Source organism: Procambarus clarkii, unplaced genomic scaffold (assembly GCF_040958095.1).
Source record: "Procambarus clarkii isolate CNS0578487 unplaced genomic scaffold, FALCON_Pclarkii_2.0 HiC_scaffold_145, whole genome shotgun sequence".
In the NCBI taxonomy this organism is placed as follows: domain Eukaryota; kingdom Metazoa; phylum Arthropoda; class Malacostraca; order Decapoda; family Cambaridae; genus Procambarus; species Procambarus clarkii.
This window is the reverse complement of record NW_027189178.1, coordinates 1,005,916-1,022,098: the sequence shown is the minus strand read 5'-3', so window position 1 is coordinate 1,022,098 and position 16,183 is coordinate 1,005,916. Positions and strand designations below refer to the sequence as shown.

General features: G+C 35.6%; 1 pseudogene; it reads left to right on the top strand.

Moving 5' to 3' along the window:
- The first annotated feature begins 973 nt into the window (after nucleotides 1–973).
- LOC138361009 (S-adenosylmethionine synthase-like) lies at nucleotides 974–8,035 on the top strand (annotated as a pseudogene).
- The last annotated feature ends 8,148 nt before the right edge of the window (nucleotides 8,036–16,183 follow it).

Below are 16,183 nucleotides of genomic sequence, written 5' to 3'. Positions count from 1 at the left end.
GAAAATTTGTCTTAACATTATATTATATTGATCATGTCTTCGTTATCCATCTGACCATTACTATAACACCAATATATCAACATAATAATATTAACAAAGCCAAAACTTTGTGAATTTTACACATCATCTCATTTTCATTGATTATTCACACATCATCTCATTTTCATTGATTGATTTACTTCCCACATCTTGTTTGTTAGATGAAGATTGACTTGAAGAAACAAATAATATTTTAAACTAACACTTGAGAGAGAGAGAGAGAGAGCAGGTCTAAATAAACCCTTGCTCTTCTTGTTGAGGGTAGTCACCTACTACTCAGGCAGTGTTATTGTGCTGGGTTTTTCTTTGACAAAACACATCCCAGTGAGCCATCCTCTTCTCTTCCTTCATTGTAAATATATAAATATATAACATAGGGTAGGAGAAAAAGAGAGAGAGAGAGAGAGAGAGAGAGAGAGAGAGAGAGAGAGAGAGAGAGAGAGAGAGAGAGAGAGAGAGAGAGAGAGAGAGAGAGAGAGAGAGAGAGAGAGAGAGAGAGAGAGAGAGGAGAGAGAGAGAGAGAGAGAGAGAGAGAGAGAAAATATATTCTCAAATGGTTATTGATCAGTTAAATAATTACATAAAAACATAAATAAGTAAATACCTCTCAAGTCTGTATCAGTCTGACTGGATTGGTATATAAGGAGAGTTTGCCAGGCTATGCAAATCATTACAGGTTCGCCATACTTCATGGACACTTCATTCTGAGTAGTAAAACAACAATCACACAATCTAAAGCACATTCAACATTTAATGTTTCTTCAACCCCAACCCCATACGTATGTTGTATAATTTACTTAAGTCTATTATAACAAAGTTAATTATTAAGTAATAAAAATAAAGTATATCATATTACTATAATGTAATAAGAGTCAATGTATATATTATAAATCAGAATAATTATATAAATTAATTTATTTTATTTTCTTTTCAGGTGGAAGTGAGATAATTCTCATTAGAGATGTCACTTGATCAAACAAAAACCCATACAACAGATCAAACAAAAACCCATACAACAAACAACTTTTTTTATGTGATGTATGTGGAAAAAAATATAGTACAATAAGAACACTAACAGTCCATTTCACAACTCACACAAAGAAGACTATCCTTTTTACAATTCATACCGGTAAAACTCCAAAGTGCAGTGAATGTGAAAAAACAAACAAACAACACATTAGAGAAAAATGGTTTTCATGTGACGTATGTAGAAAAAAATTCCTTAAAAAATGCGACTTGACTAGACATATGGGAACACACAGAGTAAAACGGTTAAAATGTCAATTGTGTGGGAATAGATTTAGGGATGAATATAACTTGACCCTACATTTGAAATCAATACACATGATTCAGCCTTTGAAAACAAATAGTGAAAAAAATATGATATATGTGGAAACAAACAGCAAATCAGTCCCAAATCTTTAAACAACTTTTTTACTTGTTTTGAATGTGGAACTGTATTTAAAAGCATAACCAGCCTGGATGAACATTTGTTGGAACAGTTTACCAAAGATATATCAGCTTTAGATTTGATAACTCCAGACATTCATTTTCAGACGTTTTTTGAAAACTAAAAGTGTATTGGAACATTGACCAAATCTTTAAACAACTTTTTTACTTGTTTCTGGTGGTAACTGGCACCTCAAGGAACATATAAAAGGAGTAGAAATATTAATGAGATTATTAATTCTGTCGGAGTGAGAGTAAACACAGATATATATCTCTCCTACCTGAACTTCTTTTCTATTACCACCACATTTTCTTGGCATATATTATGTTCATTTTGGATCTACACTAGCTGCTGGATATGACTTGTACAGGTATAGTTGGAATTTACTTTTTTTTTTTTTTAATTTATGACTTATTTAGATTTAAATATATTTTAATTACCACATATATTTTTAATATATTTTAATTAACAATCTACCTTTTGCTTCAGTGCTGCCTACGATGTTACTGTGCCAGCACAAGGAAAAGGTGTAATCAAGATAGATATTCAAGTAAAAGTACCAGAAGGTTGTTATGAAGAATAGCTCCAAGATCTGGTCTTACTTTTTTTTTGTTTTTTGTTTTTAATCACATTGATGTTAGGGATGGTGTCATTGATAGTGAAATGTTTCTGTGGTTCTCTTCAATTATTCTAAAGTATATTTTATTGTGAAAAAGAGAGATCGAATTTCACAACTAATTTGTGAACGAATATTTATTCCTAATTTGTTAGAGGAAGTTTAGGACATTGAGTATACCAAATGCCCCTGTGCCGCAAACTTTTTTTTTTTTTTGAATCAACAGAAATTAGTAGTAGTAGTAGTAATCAAACAACTAGCTAAATATACAGTGTGAATTAGTGATTCTCAACGATTACAGTGATAAGAGTGAGTAACTTATGTGTTAATGAAATGACTGAGGCGGTCTGCCTAAGGAGGCGGTTGTTATTTCCTAAAACATGCCTACTGAACTTCAATGAAAAGATGGTGTGGACTGTACGTTTAGCTATGGAGTATTCAGATTTTAAACCAGTGTTCAAGGAGGGTCAGGGTCTTCAGCAGCCATATATCACAGTTGGAACAGAAGAGGCAGTTAAACATTTAACTACAGATGGCTTTCAGAATATTGTGATGGTTGTTCCAGAAGAAGGTATTTTCACAAAGGTCATACTTTTCAAATATCCAACTTACTTGGATCCCGATCATCTCCTTTACAATGACAGTGTTGTTTGGGTAAAGAGAAACATTGTTCATTATAAAAAACAAAGTCAGGTTATAGCTTTAATAAAAGGTGAGGCTCCTAAAAAAATTTTTGTACAAGGACTAGGCTATAGAAAAGTTTCAAAATACCAAGAGAAGCCAAAATTATGCCTGAAGTGTTATTATTGGGGGCATTTGGTTTTGAAATGTCAGTACGACCCCAGGTGTAAGTACTGTGGTAATAAACATGACTCTAAAGAGTGTACAAAGAAACAAAAATTTCCATTTTGTTGTAATTGTAGAGGTAAGCATACTCCTTGGTCTTATCTATGCCCCATGAATCCTATAAATGCTGTTGCAGGGGGGTGGTATTCTGCCAGCTAAGGGGAAACAAACTAGCTAGGCCCACACAACTGAAAGTCCTAAAGTCCTGTAGTATACAAATGTAACCTAATTACTACTATTATATTGAATTTTTTGTAGTAACTTTACTAAACTAATCTATGCCTTTGAGATATGTATGTATGTATGTATGTAAGCATCTTTCCCATTCAAAACAATATATAATTAACAAATTACAATGTTCGATAATTAAAGGATAATTGGATTAATAAAAGAAAACAAATTAAAAAAATATTTTTTTTGATTTATAGAGGGATATAAAAGAGGAGGTACTCCTGTTCAATTCACTTGACACAGATGTCAGTAGCATATTATATACCTTGGGCAAAAGTTTATGTTGTGACTACCGGGCACACTGATTACCTTTGTCGACATGAACAATTTGAGAAAGAATGAGTCAAATAAAAGAAGGTGGTTATCACTCAGACGAGATATGAAGCCAATCTTCATAGACAGGATGAATGACTGGTTCAGGGAATACCAAATCCCAGAAGATATTGATACATTTGTTGATGACCTTAATCACCAAATTGAAAGTTGTCTTAGAATTCAGCGCCGTACGCCTCGACGAAGACCCCCTCGGAAGAAAATGCCTCGAGGCAAAGATCCACAGAGTAAAGCTGAAGAATTAATTCACATGTGGAGTAAGGCAGCATCCTCATCCTCCCTCTCAACGGAAATCGTCATGGAACAGCTCCTGCTACAGAATGACAGAAGAACTAGAATAGCGAGAGCAGAGTCTAGTGAGGACGAATATGGAGAACCTATCACAGCCCAGGAAGTAAGGGCGGCTGTTAAGAGAGGTAAAATTACAGCACCTGGTGAGGATGGCATTACCTACGACATACTTAATGCACTGTGTGAAGTGCCTGGGAATCCACTACTCCTATTGTTTAACAAATCATTCCTAAATGGAGTTCTGCCCACACAATGGAAACACGCCAAAATTGTTCCCATACCAAAACCGAATGACCCTGGCAATTACAGACCTATCAGTCTCGTGTCATGTACTTGCAAGATGCTGGAAAAGATCATCCTAAAACGACTGTTACACAAAATAGGTAGGTTTGGGGAAGGAGTCAATGGATATGTCAAAGGACGGAGCACAGCCAATTGTATAATTAATTACCTGGTTAATGACACGGCTAGGTACTCTGTATTTGTTGACATAAAAGGAGCCTTCGACAAAGCCCAGGGAATTGCGATCCTGGACGAGCTTGCATGTATGGGTGTCAAGGGGAGACTCATGAAATGGATTGAAGACTACCTCACAGGGAGGAAAGCTAAGGTCTACTTCAATGGAGCAATCTCAAGAACAATGAATATGGAACTCGGGACCCCCCAAGGAGGAGTCTTAAGCCCTACACTATTCAATGTACTTATGAATGCAATTGCCAATATTGATTTTCCTGAAGGAACACAACTAGTGGGATATGCAGATGATGTCCTAATACAAGCTCCCACCTTTGATAAAATAAAACAGGCCATTGAACTCCTTGGAAGGAAATGTATTGAGCTCGGTTTCACTCTCTCCACAAACAAGACAAAAGCATACTCCCATCGCAAGCGGAGAGAAAATGAAGAACTGCAAATTAATGGTGTAACACTTGAATGGGTTGACCACTATCGGTATCTTGGCGTCACCGTCGGCTCAAACAAGGGAAAGAAAGAGGAGCTCAATCAAATCATAGGAACATGCAAAAGTCGACTCAGGGAACTGAAACTGAAAGCTATGACTTGGAATGATGGCCATGGAGCCTCTATTGCTGTACTTAAAATGATGTACACAAACTATGTACGCTCCGTCATTGACAACGCAGCACCTGTTTTATGTACTTATTCACAAAGTGATATGAATAGGCTAGAAAGCATACAGGATGAAGCCATTTCAATCATTCTTGGAGTTCCAAAGAAAAAAACTGCTGAAATGTCCAATCTACAAAAAGAGTTATTATCCCTTCCCAGTATTAAAGAAAGAATTGTGGAACTGAATGCTAAGCTTGCAATTAGGATTGCCAGAGATCCCCATTATAATGACATGGCTAAAAAAAAATTGAGCTCTGTGCTACTTTCAGGGGGAAACAAGAGAAGCAAAAAATGGCATCACAGAGCAGTCGGCTACCTTGAAGATCTTCACCTACTTCAACAAGCTCGTGAGCTCATGCCTGTAGAAAGATTACCTCCCTGGGTGGATCCCCTGAATGACTCGTGCAGGATTATCATCAATGATATGGTAAAGAAAAAAACCAACATGGTACCCAAAGAAATAAGCCACAAGTATCTTAAGGAAATTTATAATGAAGCTGGAGATGAACTAGATCAAATCTTCACTGATGGGTCATCTAATCCTATTAATGGCCGGGCGGGTGCAGCATACACGGTAATTAAGAAGGATGATGTATTTTTTCCACCAAAAAATGAGGAAAAAGCGCGCATTGAGAACTATACCTCTTCAACACAAGCAGAGTTAACTGCCATTGCTATGGCGTTAAGGTATATTATTGAACAGAATACTACTGGTGCAGTGATTTGCACCGATTCGAGAGCAGCACTGCAAAGCCTAAATAAAGATCGGGACGAGAATCTTTCAATAGTCGCTGAAATTAAGAGAGTTGTGAAGGTACTAACCAACCAGGGAAGAGTTGTCAAGTTCCTGTGGATTCCCTCCCATGTTGGAATCTATGGAAATGAACGCGCAGATGTGTTGGCAGCTGAAGGCGCTGAGGGAGACCATATTGAATACTTCATACCCAAGACTCTTCTAGAAATTAGAAGTATTATTAGGGAACATCATCGTCATCTCAATCATTATGAAACCCCCCAAAAAAGAGAATGTGGTGGTTGCGGGAGAGAATTAATAATAGAGAAAAAACATCTTGGATACAAATGTCCACACGTACAGCAGCTTTTTGTTAACAACATATAATAAAGATGATTTATAATGTATCTTATCTACCATTTGACAGAGGCTGTTTACCTTGGAGACTGGTTGGAAATATATGAATTGAATTTCAAATCTTATTGTTCCTTCTATTACATTTTTATATATGACTAATAAATACTTCTATAATTATTAACACAATATTATTATTATCCCTTTCACCAGATGGAATTATTATGTTCATAAAGAGTTAAGGATTACAGGTTACCAAATTATACATTCACTCTTCCAATTAGAATGAGTAATAATGTTTTTTTTTTAATGGTTTATAATCATTTCAAAATAAAATAAATGATCCATATTCTTTTTTGACTCACAGTTTTGTTATAAGACAGAGCAGCTGCACACTTGCTTTACAGTTGCTCAGTTGCTCTCTCTCCACGTGACCAGGTTTGCGTTCTCTCTCTCTCTTTCTCTCTTCACACAATTAGGTCAATGTTTTTAATAATATTCCTTTACATAACGGATTTTTATTTAGTTAAAATCTAGCCAAGGAAACCTGGTCCCAAATTCAAGAGTACTTAGAAGTAACATTTTCGTTCCCCAGGATAGTGTGCTGAGAGCATGGATGGAGATCATGAGACGTTCCTCTTCACCAGTGAGAGCGTAGGCGAAGGCCACCCCGACAAAATTTGCGATCAGATCAGCGACGCAGTGCTTGATGCCCATCTTAGCCAGGACCCTGACGCCAAAGTTGCTTGTGAAACGTGTACCAAAACTGGTATGATCCTGATCTGTGGGGAGATTACGTCCAAGGCCCAAGTTAATTATCAACAAATTGTGCGTGATATTGTTAAGAAAATTGGTTTTGATGATTCACGAAAGGGCTTTGACTACAAGACCTGCAATATTCTTCTGGCCCTGGAGCAAAAGTGTGCGGAGATTGCTAATGGTGTACACATCGGGCGCAGTGATGACAACACTGGTTCAGGGGACCAGGGACTGATGTTTGGTTATGCCACTGATGAGACCGACTGAGTGCATGCCCTTAACTATTATGCTGGCACACCGTCTCAATCAGAAGATTGCAGAGCTGCGAAGAGATGGGACGTTCTGGTGGGCGCGACCTGACTGTAAGACTCAAGTCACATGCCAGTATGCCTTCGATCAAGGAGCTGTTATTCCCAAAAGAGTGAACACTGTTGTCGCTTCTGTACAGCACTCGGAACAAATTACTGTCGAAGCTTTGCGTGACGAGGTTATAGAGAAGGTCATCAAGGTCATTATTCCTGAAAAATATATAGATACTCAAACGAAATACCACATCAACCCTTGCGGAGAATTCATCATGGGTGGACCTCAAGGTAACGTTGGGCTAACTGGTAGGAAAATCATCGTTGACACTTACGGTGGGTGGGGCGCTCACGGCGGGGGAGCATTCTCTGGCAAAGATTACACAAAGATTGACCGCTCAGCGGCCTATGCCGCCCGATGGGTTGCCAAGTCACTGGTGAAAAACAAATTATGTAGACGCTGTTTGGTTCAGGTATCTTACGCCATTAGTGTTGTGCACCCCATAAGCATCAGCATCTTCCACTATGGCACCTCACAGTACACATCAAAACAGCTTCTGAAGATTGTTAACCACAACTTTGATCTACGACTAGGACATATTGTCAAGGAGCTGGGCTTAAAGAGACCAATTTACAGTGATACGTCGTGTTATGGACATTTTGGACGGCAACAGTTCTCTTGGGAGCAGCCCAAGAAGTTGACCATCCCTGAATTTTAGAGTCAAATAATTCTTAAGGATGACTATCATTTTTACGTTTTTCATCAAGTCCCTGTTAATATGGGAGAACACTATGTCTATGCTTGATTCACAACTCTCCTAAACACGAGAGTGAAGTTATACAACTTGAGAACACTTTCCCACCAGGAGACTTGAACCCTAGCCAGCACAGAAGCCTGGTGGGAACCTTTAATTTTATATTCAATTGATAGTTTTATATACTTTTTTGACGTTTTATATACCAGAGTATATAAAATCTCCGGGCCTTTTATATATCAGAGTAAATAAAATTAAAATGACTCTATAAGACCAGCGTCTGGGTCAAGATAAATACGTTTTCTTCCACTAAACTGAATCCAGTTTTTTTTATCTTTTTTTCGGTGGGGGGTTCTATGTGTTCCTCCTCCTCCTCCTCCTCCTCCAACTGTTTGTGGTTCTCCTCCTCCTCCTCCTTCTTCTCCTCCAACTGTTTGTGGGTCTCCTCCTCCTCCTTCTCCTCCAACTGTTTGTGGGTCTCCTCCTCCTCCTCCAACTGTTTGTGGGTCTCCTCCTCCTCCTCCTCTTCCTCCTTCTCCTCCAACTGTTTGTGGGTCTCCTCCTCCTTCTCCTACAACTGTTTGTGGGTCTCCTCCTCCTCCTCCTCCTTCTCCTCCTCCTCCAACTGTTTGTGGGTCTCCTCCTCCTCCTTCTCCTCCTCCAACTGTTTGTGGGTCTCCTCCTCCTCCAACTGTTTGTGGGTCTCCTCCTCCTCCTCCTCCTCCTCCTCCTCCTCCTCCTCCTTCTCCTCCAACTGTTTGTGGGTCTCCTCCTCCTCCTCCAACTGTTTGTGGTTCTCCTCGTCCTCCTCCTCCTCCTTCTCCTCCAACTGTTTGTGGGTCTCCTCCTCCTCCTTCTCCTCCTCCAACTGTTTGTGGGTCTCCTCCTCCTCCTCCTCCTTCTCCTCCAACTGTTTGTGGGTCTCCTCCTCCTCCTCCTCCAACTGTTTGTGGGTCTCCTCCTCCTCCTCCTCCTCCTCCAACTGTTTGTGGTTCTCCTCCTCCTCCTCCTCCTCCTTCTCCTCCAACTGTTTGTGGGTCTCCTCCTCCTCCTCCAACTGTTTGTGGTTCTCCTCCTCCTCCTCCTTCTACTGTTTGTGAAGTTTTTACCTTTCCTACTCCTTCTCCTGCATTTTGTAATTCTCCTCCTCCATGTGATTCTTTTGTTTGTTCTTCTTTCTCGACTTCCACATAAATGTTAAATTTAATGCTAGCAAATGTGTCTGAGGAATTAATATTCTTAGCTAACATTTTACATTCTACCTCATTATGACCGTCTTCGAGTTCAAGTTTCATAACCACGAATGGGGGTAGTGAATTTTCTTTCATTGGGAAACTGTCCGAATAAAATCCACAATTAAATATATCTTGACTTGCAGCATGGGTACATGATATCAACAATTTGTTCATGTAAAATCGATTTCCTTCCTTTCGACATTTTTTACGTGATGCATCTAAATTGTTCTTTAATTTGACGTCTTTTATTTCACGTCGGTCTGTATAAATATCAGGTGTGAAATTATGGAAATTCCATGGAAATATTAATATAATTGGATTTTTTGTATAATATCCCCTATCAATATTAGAATTTGTATATAGTTTATTTATGTAATATGCAGAATAACCATTGGTAAAGTTGTGGATTTCATCATAATAACTAAGGAATTTATTAAAGGGTTGAATTAGTGTCTTATCAGTTTCAGTAATAGTTTTAGGATTATACGAAATTGGTGGTTTGGGAACAATAAAGAGACCTTTATAAGTTTTTATGTCTTCGATAAATGGCGAGAATAATGATTCTATAAGTTTGGATTTCATTTGGGATTTTCGAAGTTTAGACGAATCTGTGGAGGATTGTAATAATTCTTGAAGTAATTCATGAGGTTGTTCGACGGATTCCATTTGACTGATGACGTGAGGAACGCCAGAGGACTCATTTTCACTTGTTTGTAATTCTACTCCGCCTTCTTCTCCTCCTCCTCCTTCTCCGACATCTTGTAATTCTCCTACTCCTCCTCCTCCTCCTCCTCTTCCTCCTCCTCCTCCTCCTCCTCTTCCTTCTCCGGCATCATGTAATTCTCCTCCTCCTCCTCCTCTTCCTTCTCCGGCATCTTGTAATTCTCCTCCTACTCCTCCTTCTCCAGTGTCTTGTAATTCTCTTCCTCTTCCTCCTCCTCCTCCTCCTCCTCCTCCCTCTCCATCGTCTTGTAATTCTTCTGCTCCTCCTTCCCCTGCATCATGTAACTCTACTCCTTCTCCTGCGTTGTATAATTCCCCTCCCACTACTCCTACGTTGTGTAATTCCCCTCCCACTCCTCCTCCTACATCTTTTATTAGCTCAATGGACTTTGGTGTTGTGTCATGGCTGATGGAATTGTAATTGTTTTCCTTTTTATATAATTTTTTAGTATTTTTAGATTTTTTCCGTGAATTAATGACTACTATAACTGTTAGGAAAATAATTAATATTATTAACATAATAATTGTTGACAGTAGATTATTCATTCTTAATTTTCTCTTTTTTTAATTATATGATTTTTAATTCAGATATTTTTAAAAAATAAAGTAATTATGCAACCAAAGTCAAATATGTTATTGTTTTTATCCTGTTGAGTAGTTTTCCAGTATTAAGTGATATTGGATATTATATTAAATATTGGAATACCATTCAATATTGAATGAGTAATTCAATGTTGAATGAGTCATTCAATGTTGGATTGTTTTCCAGTATCCAGCACTATACTATATACTCTATACTATGTCGATATTGATTAGTTTTCTGGTTAGTATCCAATGATATTGGATAGTATATTCAACATTGAACGTGTGCAGATGTGACAGCAGTCACAAACACCCTGATGGATAGTTGAAAAAAAAGAGATTTGAGTCCCTGATTAAAAAAAAAAAAAAAACTACTACTACTACTACTACCCTACTTAAATTACTTACTGTTTTGCTTACTGAACACTGTAATACAACAGGTGTTGATGCAAACTCTAATCCAAAAAATGTCGTCCCTACCACAGGTGTTATTAGAAAACATATTTGCACTTGTTCCATATCGTCATCTTTTAATTATTTGTTCCAGAGTTTGTAAAATTTGGAGCCATGTTATTCTTGACTCGTCATACATGCCATTCCGCACTCTTTATCATCGATTAATATGGGATTCATATACTCTTTTCCCTAGTCCACTTCTACATAGCAATGAAGATGGTAATTTGTCTCTTTACAATGCATCCTATATTGTGGAACAATTATGTTACATCAAATACAACATAACCGATGGAAGATACTGTATGAGAGGCCTTCTAAAGATGATCGAGACTAAAATGAATAACTGGTCGAAAATGGGTCAAGAAAAAAAAGACTCTGAACTATTTGAGTTATTGAATGATCATCCTATGTTTACATCAACATTAAAAACAATGACGAGTGTTAATCATCCTTTAAAAGGTATGATAAACAAAAACAAAGTGTGGTCTTTAGTGACAGCTATGACAATGTTCTCTCGGGATACAGATGAAATTTTACAATTGTTAAATATTTGTCTTCGAATGTATCCCACATCAACTGTTCTGGATATTTTTTATGGATATACAGTTATTTTTCTTTTTTCTTTTCAAAACTTACAGCAATCTAATATTAATCATTATAAGGTACATTCTGCACTCTATCTGACAGAAAATATAATTCTTCAATCGTCAGAACAAACATATTATTGTGAACAGGCCCTTCTAATCAATCATGTTCCAAGTAAAGGTGAAATTACACGTGTCGATTATGTTCCTGGAGTGGATATAGTCAGTATAGTTTTGAAGATAGTAAAGCGGCATTCATCTTTGCAATTTTTAATTATCGAATCGCAGCCACAATCACCACTTGTACAACAGTTACCGCAAAATGCTATTTGTTCATTTTCTATGTTTAATTCTTTTTCTTTTTCTTTTGATGTATTGGTGCTTATGCCAGATTCTTCTGATATTAATAGGGAGGAAGACTGGAGAAAAAAAGTGAAAGAAATTTCAGTAATCAAATTTAGAAACATTTTATCTGAACAAAATAAACCCTGTTATAATTTAAATATTAATGTATATCTACTAATGGTAAGTAAGAGGAATCAGGATTTATGTTGGATTATGTATTGTATTTTGGGACTACGTAACTTTATAATTCCTGTAAGTACTGAAATGTGTCAGGTGCAAGAAAGGAGTTGTGAAGACAATGTTTTAGTTATTTGTTCATCTATTTCAAGTATATATATGTACTGTTATGACCATTATTGTAATTCTTATATGGAAAAATTTTGTGTTATTACAATAGATGGGAGTTTTCAAAGATTTCTAGATGATGTTCTCTCTATATATAATTTATATGACCGACATGAATATGATGGTGAATGCAATTGTTGGTTACCACCTCCGTTAACTTACAGTGAGATTTATAGTGCCTATGCATTATCTTATCATAGAACACCAGATTTTATATTTTGGTTAAAAACAAAATGCACCTTTAATGGTGAATATCATCCAAGTTATAATTATTATATCATTTATACAGATATGTTAATAACATTTCAAACTATGCCAACATTTTCATTAGTTCGATTATTTAAAGGAAAAGATGTAATTTGTGAACATCATATGATTGCAACAATCACTAACAATTTAAAATTTGATGTATTGGAAATTGAATTGAATAATTCATTTGAAAAAGATATTAATACAATTCTTGGACAACAATTGGCGAAATTTAATGAAATTAATATAAGTGAACGCCACTACTGTCTTCATTGTTCTAAATCTCTAAAGGATGAATATTTTGCTCTAAAACAAAAAATCAATTGGTGTGATATGGTAGCGGTAAGATTTACACGTTTTAATAGTTTTGATTTAATATGTGCTCAATGTGCAAATATCAATGATGAGGAATAACTGTATATTAATATTTTATTTCATCCTATTTTATATAAAAAAATGTACATTTAAACTGACCATATATTAATTATTATATTATAAATATAGATATGTTACAACAGGTTGTCAAACTATACCAACTAACTTTGTATTTTAGTTACCATCTCAATGAGGTTTATAGTATTTATACATTATCATAGAACACCAATTTTTATATTTTTGGGGGGTTAAATTAAGTTTTGAGTCGGGGTCAAGGATGGCAGTAGCGACACTTCACTGATGAAGAAGATGATGTGTTCATGGACGCTTGCAAAAATAAGGACGTCGAGAATCTGGCCATATTATCGACTTGATAGAGAGATTCTTGGATGCACCCCCATCCCCCTTCCCCTACCTCCACGTCTTAGTCTCACTATATTTTATGGAAAGATAATAATAACACAAATGAGATTATAATAGAGATAGTAATTATTGTATACCTGGGATGGAAGGTATATAAACAGGCAAATTATGAGGGTTTATAGACCAGTTCATCTGTTCCTGTAATCACAGTAAGTACTGTTCCTGAGTGTAGTCGTATACCAAAAACAAATTTATTTACCATACCATTTGATTTTTTATTAAATAAAAAAATAATGGGAGATGTTATTACTGATTCACAAGTTAAAATTTTAGTTGGTAAATATTTTATTGATATATTAAATTATTCAATTAATCTTTATAATTATAATATAAAGCATATTTATTTGCCAATGTTTGATATGTTAGATAGTGAATTTAATAATATTATATCAGTTATGTTTGACACATATATAGATATATGTCAAAATATTGGGTTTTTAATAATACATGGAAAATGGGATCATTACCGATGTGAATTTATTCTTGATTTTATTCGAAGACAAATCAGTTATTATTTATACAAACTCCTAAAAAGAATTCATATTATCAAATTATACATTATTCTCTTAGAAAATACGTTACGATATCAAGGATGGGCTCTTATGGAATCTATTTGGACTATACAAGGAAAAATACCTTATTCTCTAATTAGAAAACCTATATTGAATGAAAGATGTATTAAACCCATTCTTCTGTCCCATACCGATATATATGACCTAAAAGATAATTTAAGTAATGTATATAATCGATCACCTACTGTAAAATATGTCAATGAAGTAACAAGAATTGTTATATATAATTTGTATAATTTACTTATGAAAAAATTTAAATGTGTAAATTGGTTAGAGACTATTCTTCTCTGTTCTCTCCCCAAACAAAATCTTAAAAGATTAAACTGCCTTCCTAAAACAAAATCTGAAAACAATTTAGAATGTTTAGGGGATATTCTTCGAACTATTGATCTTCATATATATAAAGATGGGGAAGTCTATAAATATAAGAAACATCGCTGATTTATGTATGTATGTGTTGTATGGTGTGGAAATAATCTAAATCATATTTTTTTCTTTTGTCTACAGGATGTTTAAGTAAGAATAGACTTATTGATTGGCTTCCATCATCATCATCATTATCATCATGATGTTGCTGTTAGAAGATTTCATTTGGCAACCACTTTCATATGAAATTCAACTGTATTTAGATGATATTTATAGTACACACATATTTAACCTGTGGACAGTTTTTTGTGGTCTTTTTTGGTATTATTCAGGGCTTAGAGAAGTGAATTTTGTTGCACTTCTTTTTTGCCTAATATGTGAAAGAAACAGAGAAGTTTGCAGGAAGCAAGTTCAATATATGGTTATATATTTCTGCTTAGGAATTGGTATATGTACTATAGATGACACAAATGTCTTATTTCTAGTAGCATGTTTAATGATTACTTATTTTATGTGGAAATTAATCTATGGAGTACATGGTTATTATATGGTTTTATGTATGGGATTAATGTTACTCCTTTTTTTATATGAACTGTTATCAGGTTATATTAACTTTATTTTATTTAATTATTCTATTTTACAGTACATATATCATAATAATCAAAGAATTTCCTGAAGGCAACCAAACAGATTTATTTCATGGTGCATTTTTACATTTAATAATGTTAATGATACACCCAAAGAAAAAGAAATCCTCTCTACCTAAGTTAGTAAATATTGAAGTTGATTTAGATCACATTCTGTTGCAAGATCTTTCAGTTGCACATGTTCCATTCTGGGGACATCATATAAATAATAAATTTTCACCTCAATTCCACCCTGAACTACCAATAGATGGTTATCCACGTTCATCTTTCTTTTCTGAAGATGAACGATTATCTTGGCAAGGTGAGATTGCTTATTTCCAGCCGAAATCTACTGTCTTAAATTGTGCATCAAAAATAAGATTAGAACATCTTCAAAATATTTGTAATTATGCTAACGATTGTTATTGGCAAGAGCACATTTTTATTTTTGGAAAGCATATACTTACCAAGAAGGAACTTGATGAAATAATGAGTTTTATAAACCCAAAGGACACTGTGGTGTCTATTTATGCTCGTGGTGGATGGGTTGAGAGTTTTTTGCTGAATCGAGGTGTGAGCATTATTCCAACAGAAAACACAGAAAGATTAGAGTATATAACTGCAGTTAAATGGTTACCAAACGGGTATATTAGGCATATAGTTAAAGAAACTTGTATTAATAAAGAATATTCAAATGCCAATATACTTATAATCAATGAACCAATTGGGAATTTTTATATGACTATCGTTAGTATACTTAAAAATTTCAAAGGACGACTAGTGATAATGTTTGGTTCCAACTTTCCTATGGTTATTAAAAGTGTTTTAAATGAAAAATACATTCATGTACAAACATCTAGTGTGCCCATTTTTATTAGGTCTACTGTTCATTTTTATATGAGAATAGACATATGATTATTGGAGTTATTATTGTGTAGAAATATATAATGAGAATTGATGACATTATTAATAGTTTTGATTTTTTAAATTAGGCACCCCCAAAAAATTCCTGGCTTGTACTAATGTGAGGTTTAATTTAAGGTAAATAAGTTAATAAAGGATGATTCTGACTTTAATTATATACAGTTATAATTACCCTCAACATCTCAATGGTAATAATGATTTAAGTAAATAAAGCCAGTGACAAGTCACAGTCAGGCAGAACAAGTACAGCCAGTGACAAGTAAGTCAGGAAGAACAAGCACAGCCAGTGACAAGTCAGTCAGGCAGAACAAGTACAGCCAGTGACAAGTAAGTCAGGCAGAACAAGCGCAGCCAGTGACAAGTCAGTCAGGCAGAACAAGCACACCCAATGACAAGTCAGGCAGAACAAGCACAGCCAGTGACAAGTCAGTCAGGCAGAACAAGCACAGCCAGTGACAAGTCAGTCAGGCAGAACAAGCACAGCCAGTGACAAGTCAGTCAGGCAGAACAAGCATACCCAATGACAAGTCAGGCAGAACAA